Genomic DNA, 12,447 nt, shown 5'->3' on the forward strand with positions numbered 1-12,447 from the left:
CAGCTATTCCGCAGGACCTGTTAATTATATCGCCCGAACATCGTGTCTGGTGCAATAATAACGACCGAAACCCGAAGATCGGGACAAACGAGAACATGCGTATTAATCGTACCGAAAACCTGCCATCACGGGTATTCATCGTTCTTTTCCGGGTGGAAATACGCTATCAACGCGCAAAGTAAGAGAAATAAAACCCTCACCATACTATTTTCACGGCCATATTGTGATGACCAAGAACCAACGAAAACTCGTATTTGGCGTATAACAATACACGTTGAATAGAACTGAAGTTTTTAATTTATTATTATTTTCCACAACAATATTATATATATAGTAATATTCAAATTGTTTTTAAAAAGTGGTAAGTAAACCCCAAAGCCATCCAATTGTTGTTAGCATGATGTATTTATTGTTAATATATATAATATTAGTAAGTAAACTTTTATATGGTAAGTTTTTTTCGATTAAATAATAGTTATAACGGTATTGCATAATATCGATTGTTTGTTTTCTTTGACCGTCTGTATATTAATTATGTTAAAGATAACGAACAACTGATTCCACAGGTCGAGTTTTGGGTAGAAGAAAAAAAAAATCTAAAATGGCTTTGTGTAGTTGGATTATAGTGCATTTAAATGAAAAACATTTCATACCACCTGGCCCATTCTCGACTCACAGTCATCTTAAGCACGGCAATGGTTTTCGGCTCTATTTTTTTGTACATTAAAATGTTTTTGTATATATTTAGACAAAATTCTCTTCGCACAGTATTAGTAGATTTGATTTAATTTTTTTTTTTATCAATCACAGCGCTTCGCGTGGTAATAATTAGAGAATTATGTGAAAATAACGAGACAAATGTTGCATCCAAGAATCTACTTATTTTTCATTAATCCTTATCGAAGTTAACATAAATGGATTTCCATTCGTTCCTTAGGGTTACATATTAATAATCATTTTCTTCTGATGGAAATATGTATTTGACGTACGCTATACGTAATAATACTTATCTACCAATATATGGCAATATTTGATTACGACGTTTGCTATTTGCGATCAATAATTCTATTGTTTTAAAAACTTGTATAATATTTTCTACAACTATTGTTGTTCAAAGACAGATTTTGCGCTAGCAATTTTCAAACGATTTTTTTTTTTTTTTTGTTGTTTGATTTTTATTTGTTTTTTTTTTTTTTTTTTTTTTGTACATCGTCTCGTGGATAAAGTAAATTAAAACAAATAAACACCTAGTTAGTTCGATAGTACTCAATCCACGGATCGAATTACACGCTATCCGATCGTACCAGGTTCTCGGCTATCGTGTTCGAAATTGTTTTCGAAAGTCCTTGCCTCTGCGCGCACTCCTTCCTGCATGCTGCCCTTCACACGCGCGCACAATCATTACGATCTTCGGTAAATAATTGTTAAAATGTATGAACACGCCAAAGCTATAAATTCACATTTAGCTCGCAGAACTTGTTTAACACGCGTAATCACGCGCGACAAGCAACTATGGTACGTCAGACGCGTTCGGCGGTGCAACTCTTCTCAGGGGGGGAGCATACATCGAGTCGACGGCGGCAAGCACGCAATTAACGAAAAACGGTTGTTCCGTGTCGGTTGTACGCGCGATGGCTTATGGAATAATTAAAAACGCCTCCATCGCAAACGTGCCCTGGTCCATGTATCGCTACCGTATAACAGACTAGCGTAATAAAGTACATAACATAATAATGAGCACGTCATGTTCAGGTGAAAACTCGGCGGCGGATAATACTGAATTCACCGTGATCCCAAAACAAAAAGTTATGATAAAAGAACAACTGACACAGATTTTTGAGGTAAACATGTGCACCTTCATAGTTAAAGTCGGTGTCATGAGTTAAATACAATATATTCTGAGGTTATTATGATAGGATGTATAAAGTATAATATATTTATTTTTTATATAAAACGATCGTTATAGTCATTACTCGAAATAAATTATAATGTGTACACATAGAACACAATATTAAATGCTGTCTTTATTATCATTTTCAAGTTGAGGAATGATAATATTTTTTCCATTTAAGTTTTACGTTAAGCCTTTTGAGAAGGACCGCGGAACTTTCGACACGTAGAAATTTATATGAACTATATTATTTCGCTTTTCCCTGGTATTCTGGCACCATAATGTTACGAAATCCGTGTGGAGTTTAAAAACTAATAGTGATATTTTATTAAGTATATATAACATCTGATCTTGTATTCGTAATTTTATTTTTTAATATTATATAAACTTTATAGTATAGGCGATTTTCTGCAGTAAATGTTGAATAGCATATAAGCTTTAATCGCCGTAGAAAAAAAAAAGCAATGGCTTGTAGTCGTGTGTTTGGAATACGTTAACTGAGAAAAATCGACATTCAGAGAATGGTTTTCGCTTTCGTTTTTGTTTGTTTTTTGGCAATTCCTATGGTTAAACTCGATATAAACACCACCTCATCCGTCGATTAATTCGTTTTCCTTTTCCTCGGTAACCAGAGACCCACTGGGGACTTTTGGACGACAGCCAGGCTGAATAGCATTTATGTCAAACTCAGAGAATATTATGGTCGCTATTAAGGGATAGCAAACGAGTGTATGCGAGCGACATGGATGAAGAAGGGGATCCATAGACAGGGTGTAAGAGAGGGAGTGTATGTGGATGCGTATGAGTGTGTGTGTGTGTGTGTGTATAAGAGAGAGAGACAGAGAGAAAGAGAGATAGTGAGTGAGATAAAGAGAAAAAAGAGCTTTTATTAAACTACATATTAACCGCGGCGCTCTCCATAGTATAGCTGACGCCATTAAACTTCCTCTTGTTCATTCCATCCAGCTATTACTCTATCTTTCTCTCTCTCTCTCTCTCTTTCTTTCTATCTCCCTCTGGTCATAATCGTTTACATGCGAAACGTCAACGAGTTTTTTCTAAAGCGTACCCACAATCCACAATGTTGGTGATGAGCATGGACAGAGGGTGATCTTTTGCGAGCAAAAGCAGGATTAGGAAACGTTATTAGCCGCATGTTATGATGTTGCGTCAGCGGTGGTAATAGGAATCTTTGAACTGCAGTTAAAAATTTGCATTCATTGCTCGCTTCATAATATAATCGTTATATATACATCGACCTTTGGGGTAAATACCCTTTGAAATATATTTCATGTAATTCCCAAGGTAAAAATTACCAGGAATAACTTAGAAAAATGTTAGTGATCGTATACTGTATTCTGTGTTCGTTAAAAATATATCCAAATTAATTGATCACCCAATACATTTAATAATAAGAATATAAAATATAATGTACCAAGTAAAATAATGAATAGTAAATTAAGTGTATTAAATAAACGTCTGAGCATTTAAGAACATTTATAAGATTCGTAATAGTTTAAACCATGATAAAAAATACAATAAGTACTTATTTATATAAGATATTAAATAGATAAAATAAAACTGAAATTTTAAACTATTTAACGATACATTTACATGAGTAGTAAAGTTTTTCTATAATCATAATGCGTAACTGAAACTATTATTATAATACACATGTAAAATAGAAAGTGAGAGATTGTACAGAACAACTTGTGGAGATCGTATATTAATAAACTACAAAGAAAATTCTTCGCAAATAGAAACAGTCACGTTTTTTTTTTTTCTTATATAAAATACTTACATGAATACAGTAACCCAACTACATTACTTCGTATGGTATAATAATTTATCATTGCCTATATTAGTTTATAACGCGTTATTATTATTTTATCATTTTACATGCACACACACATACTTGTGTATATGATTATATAAACGCGTCTAAAGAAAATCTGTATCAACCGAACTCATTCTTTCGAACACCAAAAGGAACACACAAGTATCATAATATGTGTTCAGAATCCGCAACGCTATCCATCAATAATGATTGGAAAATATATATCTTAAAGCACAACAACATATAGCGTGGGAGGTACGGATAAAGGTAATTTCTCTCAGATTATGTTCGAAATGATGCGTACAATGTTGAAGCACACTGTACGTATTGCATGCGAGTAATACAATACTGACCCGTACGCGCACAGTGGTTAAACGGTCCGGACGGAATGCCATAAGTGGGTAGAAGCAGTGCGCATGCAGATTAGAATGGAAAACGTCCGTATGCGTCCGGTCAATTAGGTGGGCGGAAAGTGGTATGAAATTTAGTGATGAATGGACCTAATTATTGTGCGCGCACGTGTGTATTTGTGATCAAATGACACAGGTAGGGGTAGGTATACAGAGGACAGTTCAAGCGCTTGTTGGCAGCAAGGATGGCGGACAGAGGCTCGTATCGGAAGTACACGATAAAGTGAAAATGGCAGCGGGGTCAGTCCCTGGAACTTCCGCTAACTACAATTACAGAGCGAACAAAGTCACATTGAATTCGCTACCACCCCGTTCATTTGTCCGACCGTTCGCCACCGCACTCACTACTGGCCATCGAAGCCTTTAATTACGATGCTGCCTCCCTCTGGTTTGAAATGTTACAGAACATAGCGGTCCGAGTGGTTCGTTAAACTCCCTTCATCCCTTCGGATCTCCTACCCACTTACTCAGCATACAATTAGGTTTCCGGGATATTCGATTCCATGTATAGTCAGAGCCCCTGGGACAGACTTTTTATTTTAACTATCTCTCTCTCTCTCTCTCTCTCTCTCTCCTCTTTATCTTTCTCTCTCTATCACTGTTTTATTATTTCACTCGAATTTCATTAGTAACCGAATACGCCCTACATCAGCTTGTCAGCTTAGTATTCGCTAAACGGATTTCGCAGCTTCTCGATAGCTACATATACATTATATACATTATTATATTATATATATATATATATATATATATATATATATAATATATTGGATAGTATTTCACGCAACGTACAACGTGTTTTTCGAAAGTTTTGTTCCCATGACACAAAGAAAGTTTGTAACTGTGACACTTATGAAACACGTATACATCGGAAGGGATGTAAAAAAGGCGGCAAATTTGACCTTACAAACTTATGCACTCGCTGTATAGTATGCTAAATTTAATGCGCCATTTGAACAATATAATTATAAAGATTTATATTTTTCCCATATGACCCTAGGTGTACTATAATACTTGTATTTTTTTCAACGTTCCGAAGAATCAAATGGCTTATAAAATGTACCAGTTGTTAGACTTGACTGCATTTCGAAAGCTCTTGGATCCCATTGAAGTCAATTTACTAAATAATCTTAGACACATAGAAAAGTCAGATTGTTCGGGTTTTATGGATGAATATGTCCCGCGGGAGTCTAAGTCTCGGGACAAATTGACACAAATCGGAAAGCTTCTGTATGTTTATTGGTTTGGTCAACATTAAGGGTTATAACACAATTGAAATGATTCCTTAAAGCAAAATAAAGGAGTATATCTCCGGAGGGAAAAAAATCGATAATTTAAGACTCTACCATGTAATCATAATACATATAAATGGTATTTTAATGAGTTTACAAATTAATTCATAACTATATATACTCGTTTTATTATTTCTTCGTTCAACAATGACGATGTATAATGGTATCGCCCACATTGTACGATTTACACATACCAGAAGATTGAGAATAAGATATAAATATGCATGTTGTTTATAATGTTGTCTATGTAAATAATATTCTTTCTAGTTTTTTGTTTGTAATAATAATAGTGTTTCCTCGGTACACGATGTGGATATATCATCGGAATATTAATTAATTAGTATAAAAAAAAAGGTTGAATTTGTTTATTATAAACTTAAATAAAATAAAAATAAAGTACGACGAGAGTATCTTATCGTTGAAATTGACATTGATACTTCTAGAAAGACAAAAAAAAAGAAGAAAAAAAGACACCTCTAGTTAGTAATTCAAGTCTTATATTTTAATTAATGTCTATAAGAGTGTATACACGTCGAAACACGACGTGAAATGGAATTTCAAACGAATAACAATGATATTACTTTCAATGCATACACTTATATAAATAGGTGAACAACACGTGGAAACATTAGCCCGTGAGAATTCGAAAAACACTTGAAAAATAAATATTCTGGCGGAGTTTATGTTTACGTCAATGTGGCGAGTCAAAAATTGTAATCCGATCGTTATACGAATTATCATTATGAAACCATGGGCATTGGTGGAATGCGAAATGGAAGCATGTTTGAACGATTTGAAATTTAACGAAATTAACATCGAAACAATAATGTACGCCGCACGAAAGAGGTGTGCAATAATTGATTGTGTTCAAACATTGTGAAACCCGGACATCACTAGCGATGGAGCGCATCGGTGGATTCGAATATAGGTTACAGAGAGATACATGTCGTCCGCCTACCCGCCTACGCTGTTTGTGCGGTACACGTGTAATACGCAATGTTCGCTGCGACGCCCGCGGCGGCCGGACTTCGAGCCCGGTCGCGTTTGGCCATTTTCACGATACCACCACGGACGTTAGACGACGAAAACCCGTAATTCATATTATTGTTGTTTACTACACTTCGGCGTGTACGGTAGTCTTCCTTGTGCTGTACGCAAGTTATTATTTCGGGCGCGGCGAGAAATTATCGCGATGCACGCGGCGACTGCGCGCACCCTCTACGCCACCACCACACTTCTCACTTTGCGGCCCGCGCTCGTAAGGAACGATATTTATGTGCCACCGCCGCCCGGGCGCGGTTGACATTAACGGCTTTTCCAAATTACATTTTTGTGTATACCCGACGACGACAATGGTTTCCCCTCCCCCCTCCATCCTCCCTTACGACGCTACCGACGCTACGCACCACCGCCGACCGTTGCGCTCGGTTGGTTTATCGGCATGGCCGTAGATACCGCGCGGGAAGCTTTATAAATCGCGACTCCCGGATTCAGCCAAACACTGACTCTACAATTTCCCTCAATGGTGGTGGAGGGAGAAGGACGGTTGATCACGAGTCTGGTAGGACAAAGGTCGTGGATTTTAATTAGACAAGGTCGCTGCACGTAAAGCCCTCGTGCCGTAATGGTTTCGTCTGGGTGGTGTGGAGGAGCCGCATCGAAAAAATTAAGAATCCCTTATGCTCACGTGGTGCAAAGTCCTTCGAGAAAAATCATCTTCATGGTTACGTTTGCGTCCTCGAATCCAATCGAAACGTTGTAAACGCTTAAGCAGAAATCGTCTCTAGACGTGCCTAGCATTTTAGACGCACGTCAACAAATAGAAGTGGAAATGTTGTGGAAATGTCAAGTCTTAAAATGCTAAATATCACAGTGTATTTTGTCCAAAATAATATTAACAACTACCGCTATGGTCCAAAGTACTTAATTCTACTTCACTTAAAACACTTTACTGTAGATATTTTTTTGTTTAACATTTTTTCGACGCTCGCAGAAACTTAAGTGAGGAAATGCAAAATACCTTATGTATACGATTTCCTAAATCAAAAACTTTTCACGTGAAAGTTTTGATACTTTTTACAACTCAAAATATTGTTCACTTGAAATCTACATTCTACGCATATATATGTACAATAAAAATAAATCGCTATTCCGTCCAACTCGGAACCAAAATTAGACCATAATTTCAATACCCTGAGGCAATCACCTCGATAATCTTCGAAGTGCTCTACGCTCGTTACTATAGTTTAATATTGTTTGAAGACACATCTCCTTAGTGTAAGAGTTGACGAAATTATTCAACAGCTAAGCACAGTTGTATTAAATAATGTTTATTGTACATGGAAATATAGCCATGTAATCTAACCGTACAGAATAAAATTATGGTCGTTTTGAAAATATATCAGAAGAGTCGCGGGGCCCACGGCGACGTTGCATCTGTGAGTAGCGGCAATCATAAATCTCACACGTACACGAACTCTAATTCTTACACTATACCTGCCATCTACGACTGTATTATACACTGTACTTATACGCGAAGGTTTACTGTACCAATACCGGTTCTACGTCTACGGAAGACGGTTAGTTAGAAAGAAATACGCGCGGGAATGCAGTGTATCATACACACGCACGAGAAACTGCAGCAATAATGGTCATCCAAAACGAGTGTACATCTGAATAATATTGGATTTGGAAAAAACTAAGTAAACACCGTGCGAAAATCGACTGATCAAACAAAGACGTATGTCATTGAATTTAATATTGTGATAAAATCATTGTTTCAGTTAGGCCACTCTAAGTATATGATACGTCGTGGTCCATGGCATTTATATGCAAAGTAAAATAACATTTTTGTTATAATGCATACTACACTACTCAGTGAACTTGATCGATGAAAATTTTTAGAGGGTTGCTCACTGAAGAAAGTGGGGCTAAAGGGGACTGATAGAAGACACAGTATAATTTGAACAGAGTATTATTATCAATGAGTTGATAACAATAAAATACTAATATGTATAATAAGAAAAAATTGATAAATTCAATTAGCCATGAAATAATGATACACGCTGATTGCGAACTTCCTCGCTGCTGTCACCATGCGTGCTAGCTCGGAACTCATAAATGACATAGGCATGTGATACAGGAATACACTCTACCGAGATTGTATATGCGTGAGTTCGTATGATGTATAGGTATGATCGAAAACAAATAAGATTCAATACTCATTATGAACCATCGGGTTTGATATCGTTGGGCTGCGAGCGAATGTTATAACCTGCGACGGCATCGTCACAGTACATATAATATAATACATGGGAGTGCAGCAGTTCTTGTGTACTGTTTAATTCATCGGACCGGATGTTTCGCCGGTCTAAGCACGTTTCCGGTCGGATTCATATAATATCCTCGCAGTGCTGATAAATCATTTCTAAAAGCGCCCCCGTCCCGCGTTCCATTTTCCTTACCCCGCGTTTTCCTGTACGGCGGCACTGCTACTGTTGCCGCCGTACAAACTTGTACACGCGCGCATCCGCCTTAAAGTGTAGTAATTAGGTTGCAACTTTAATTGGTTGGAAAATCCCCGGGTTCGGATAAACTCAAAGGAGGCGGTGGTTTTCTGTCAACTCTGCGCGAACTCTCCTCATCGGTTGCAATAAAGGGCGCGGAAGGTAACACAGCAGAACTTTCGCACAGTGTCCTCGCCCGACCACACTGCGCCGCCGCCGCCACTGCCGCCACCGCCGCCGATGCCTGTGCGCCCGACTACTAATTGTGAGAGAAAACGCACACGTCGTACAGCGAAAATACTACGACGCGTATATCCGCCGCCGACGGAAAACTTTAATTGCCATTTTATTATAATACCGGACTATTCACGGTGGGCATTTGCGAGTAAGTCGGTTTAAAAAGACTTAAACGATTCGAATATCGTTCGGACGTAAAGCTATTTATCAAAAAGTTCACACGGGAGTGAAATACACGTGGCCCCGGACGAGGGATGAGTAGAGAGCTGGCAAACTTTCTCACGAGCGTTTTGGTAATGATTAAACGAACTTGCAGCCTTGTTTTAGTTTCTTACCTGCCACCTTCGCCCCCGCGAACTCCTAATTGTTCCCAGTGCCAAAACGTCGCATTTACCCGCGGTAATTGAGATAATTAATTACGCGCACTCTCGAGAGGCAGGTTGCTTCAAAGACAACGTCCAATTAGTAATGATATAATTCACCAAAAAACTAATTGTAGGCAATTTTTTTTGTATTACTGTTTGTTAGAATAATATATATACAAGAATAAAATCACACAGTGTACAATAACATGGTTCGTGATTTTTAAACGATTCAACTTCCGGATATTAACAGATGATACTAGTTCTAGCATTAAATTATAACTAATCGACAGAACTGTGGTCGAGAAAATGTACTATTCATTAATCGAATTTAAATTGTTATTTCCGGAGAAGTCTCAACGTGATAACAGTTGACATTTTGCGTATTACATATAGAGATTACACAATTAGTATAAAAACAAATCGTCGTATGCGTATATAGTCGAGTAACACCATACCCCAAAACTTTATAATTTGAAAGGCTTGTATTATATATTTGATCCCTTCAGATGTATTTCAATATTAATTCATCCTTATAACATACATTTATTTCTCCCGCTATAAATCCGAGGAATCGTAAAAAGACTATGTTTACAATAAATTATACTATATGCTATGTTAAGTAATATTTTAATTATTTTTACTATTTTAATATAGTTTTAACATTTTAACTAGGCCAATAAAATAAAATTATAGTTTTTTGATAATACTAAATAATGTAAATATGGCATACTAGTCAATTGCAAATCAAAACTATATTATTTTTTAAATATTTTAATCATGCGTAGGTATGTAGAAGTACTAAGATATACTTTTAATGTGTAACCAAACAGGTGTGTGAAAAGAGACATCGATTAACAGTCTGGTATCGAGTGCTAGGTCTCACCGTCATCTGTTACCCGACACATAGTGTAATATTAGTAAAGCATATGTGCACGGATAAGGAAAAAAAGGGTTTTAAAGATGAATTTTCAATCTGTTACACACACTCACCAAAGGGTTTGAAGTTTAGCAGGTCGAAAAGGGTGTGGAACGAGTTAACGATCCAGCGCACCACAGATACCTGTGTGCGGCGACATATGGTTACCGAGGAACAATATTACAAAACTACTTTATACAGACAGACCTCCGTGTTATTTTAAAAAAACTCTTTTTGTTTAGTTGTTTTCTCTCACCTCATCGTACGTATTTCATTTTAATACAAATTATTTTTCTTTCAGTCCTCTAAAAGTAATGGGTTTCATTTATCACGGGAACAGGTAGTACCTTTACAAATTACATCAGGGTAAAATATCAAACGCAGTGCAATCGACTCCTAATTGCACAACACACAACGCCCAGTACTACATATTAGAACATTTGAAAAAAGTAAAAGACTCTATGTTGTATTGTTTTACTGACTTGAACGTCATCAATGTTTTTGACACATCATTCACACACAACTAAAAGAAAAGTTACTATAATTTATTTATTTTTTTACCACAAAATAAAATTTCTTTCGAGTTCCTATCAAATTATCCAGCTATTTTATCATCAAAAAATACGGTTAAGTTTTAGAGTTAATATCAAATTAATTTCGGTGATTTTTGGTGATATGAAAGTGCTTCAAGTCTACGAGCTATTTCATTCATTATTACAACATTAGAGGAGAATTCAGATAATATTTTCACTATTGCAATTGAGTCAATCGGGCTCAAGTAAAAGCAGTGTTATACTATCTTCGATCCTTTTAAAAGAAAGAAGAAAATAGATTTTAGAGAAAGAGTATGACATCTACCTGCACCCTTTCTATCCACACGATAAGTTGAAGTATATATTATATGGGGTGTTGCAAAAGTCCTGTACCGATGCCGCGACCAGATAAACATCTGTTGTAAACGTTCAATGCGATAATTTATCGAAGACGTGCATCCATTAGTTTTGCTTGGGAAATATCTCATGCTAGATCGAAAAATAATAAAAATATTGAGAAAAGCTAAAAAGAGAAAAGGGAAAAATAACAGGATCCTTCTCTATACGTTTTATATTACGAAAATCGGTCTGCTCTCCAGGACGACCCCGTTTATGATAGCGCTTATATTATTTTTGCAGCGTGTGAGTTGCCAGACACGCGTTTCCAATACAGTCATATTTCCATGTCGATACATCGTAGTCGCACATTATCTGGTCTCGTGCTTTATTGCCGAGGGTTACTTTTTCGATTTTCTTTTTTTATCTCACAGCAAAATGATATAGTCAGAATACATACTATTATTATACATAACGGCGGCAACAATATTATAATCCCTTCCAGCCATATAGTGCAGATACTAATGCGAAACATGGCGTTCCTCCACCCGAACGTATTTACTTTTTATGATATCATATTATTATTAAGGCCCAGTGAAAACATGTAGTCTCATCTACCGTATTCGTCAAAAGGTTTTATTTTTTAACCAAGTACAAAGTAGTTCTATATAAACGAACCTACAGCGAGAAGAAAACCGACAACGTCGACGGCATTTCTCTGAAATCCGATACATTACTGTGCGTATTGTACTCAACAGATAGATGCGCTTGTATACCCATATCATCTTGTAAACGGCAGCTGATTGTAATATATTAGCGCAAAGCGAAAGTAGGTATATAATATTTAACAACGGCGGCATTTGATTTCTTTTAAGCTCGGATTAACGTGTGTAAAGAGGGCTCAACGGACAATGGAACACGGCGAGCGCCAGGTGCCGTATTCCGGTCCGTGAAACCGATATTGCGTATTTATAGCAACACCCGAGGTAACGCGTGGGCGTACTGCGTTAAATTCCAACGCTGTTATCACGCGCCAACCGGATGCTACCAGTTTCCGTTATCAGCGGTCCGTCCACCCGGAACGGATATGCTCGCAATAGGATCGATAATAATTTTCAGGGCAG

This window comes from Sipha flava, unplaced genomic scaffold (assembly GCF_003268045.1).
Source record: "Sipha flava isolate LNK unplaced genomic scaffold, YSA_version1 146_pilon_pilon, whole genome shotgun sequence".
Taxonomy (NCBI): domain Eukaryota; kingdom Metazoa; phylum Arthropoda; class Insecta; order Hemiptera; family Aphididae; genus Sipha; species Sipha flava.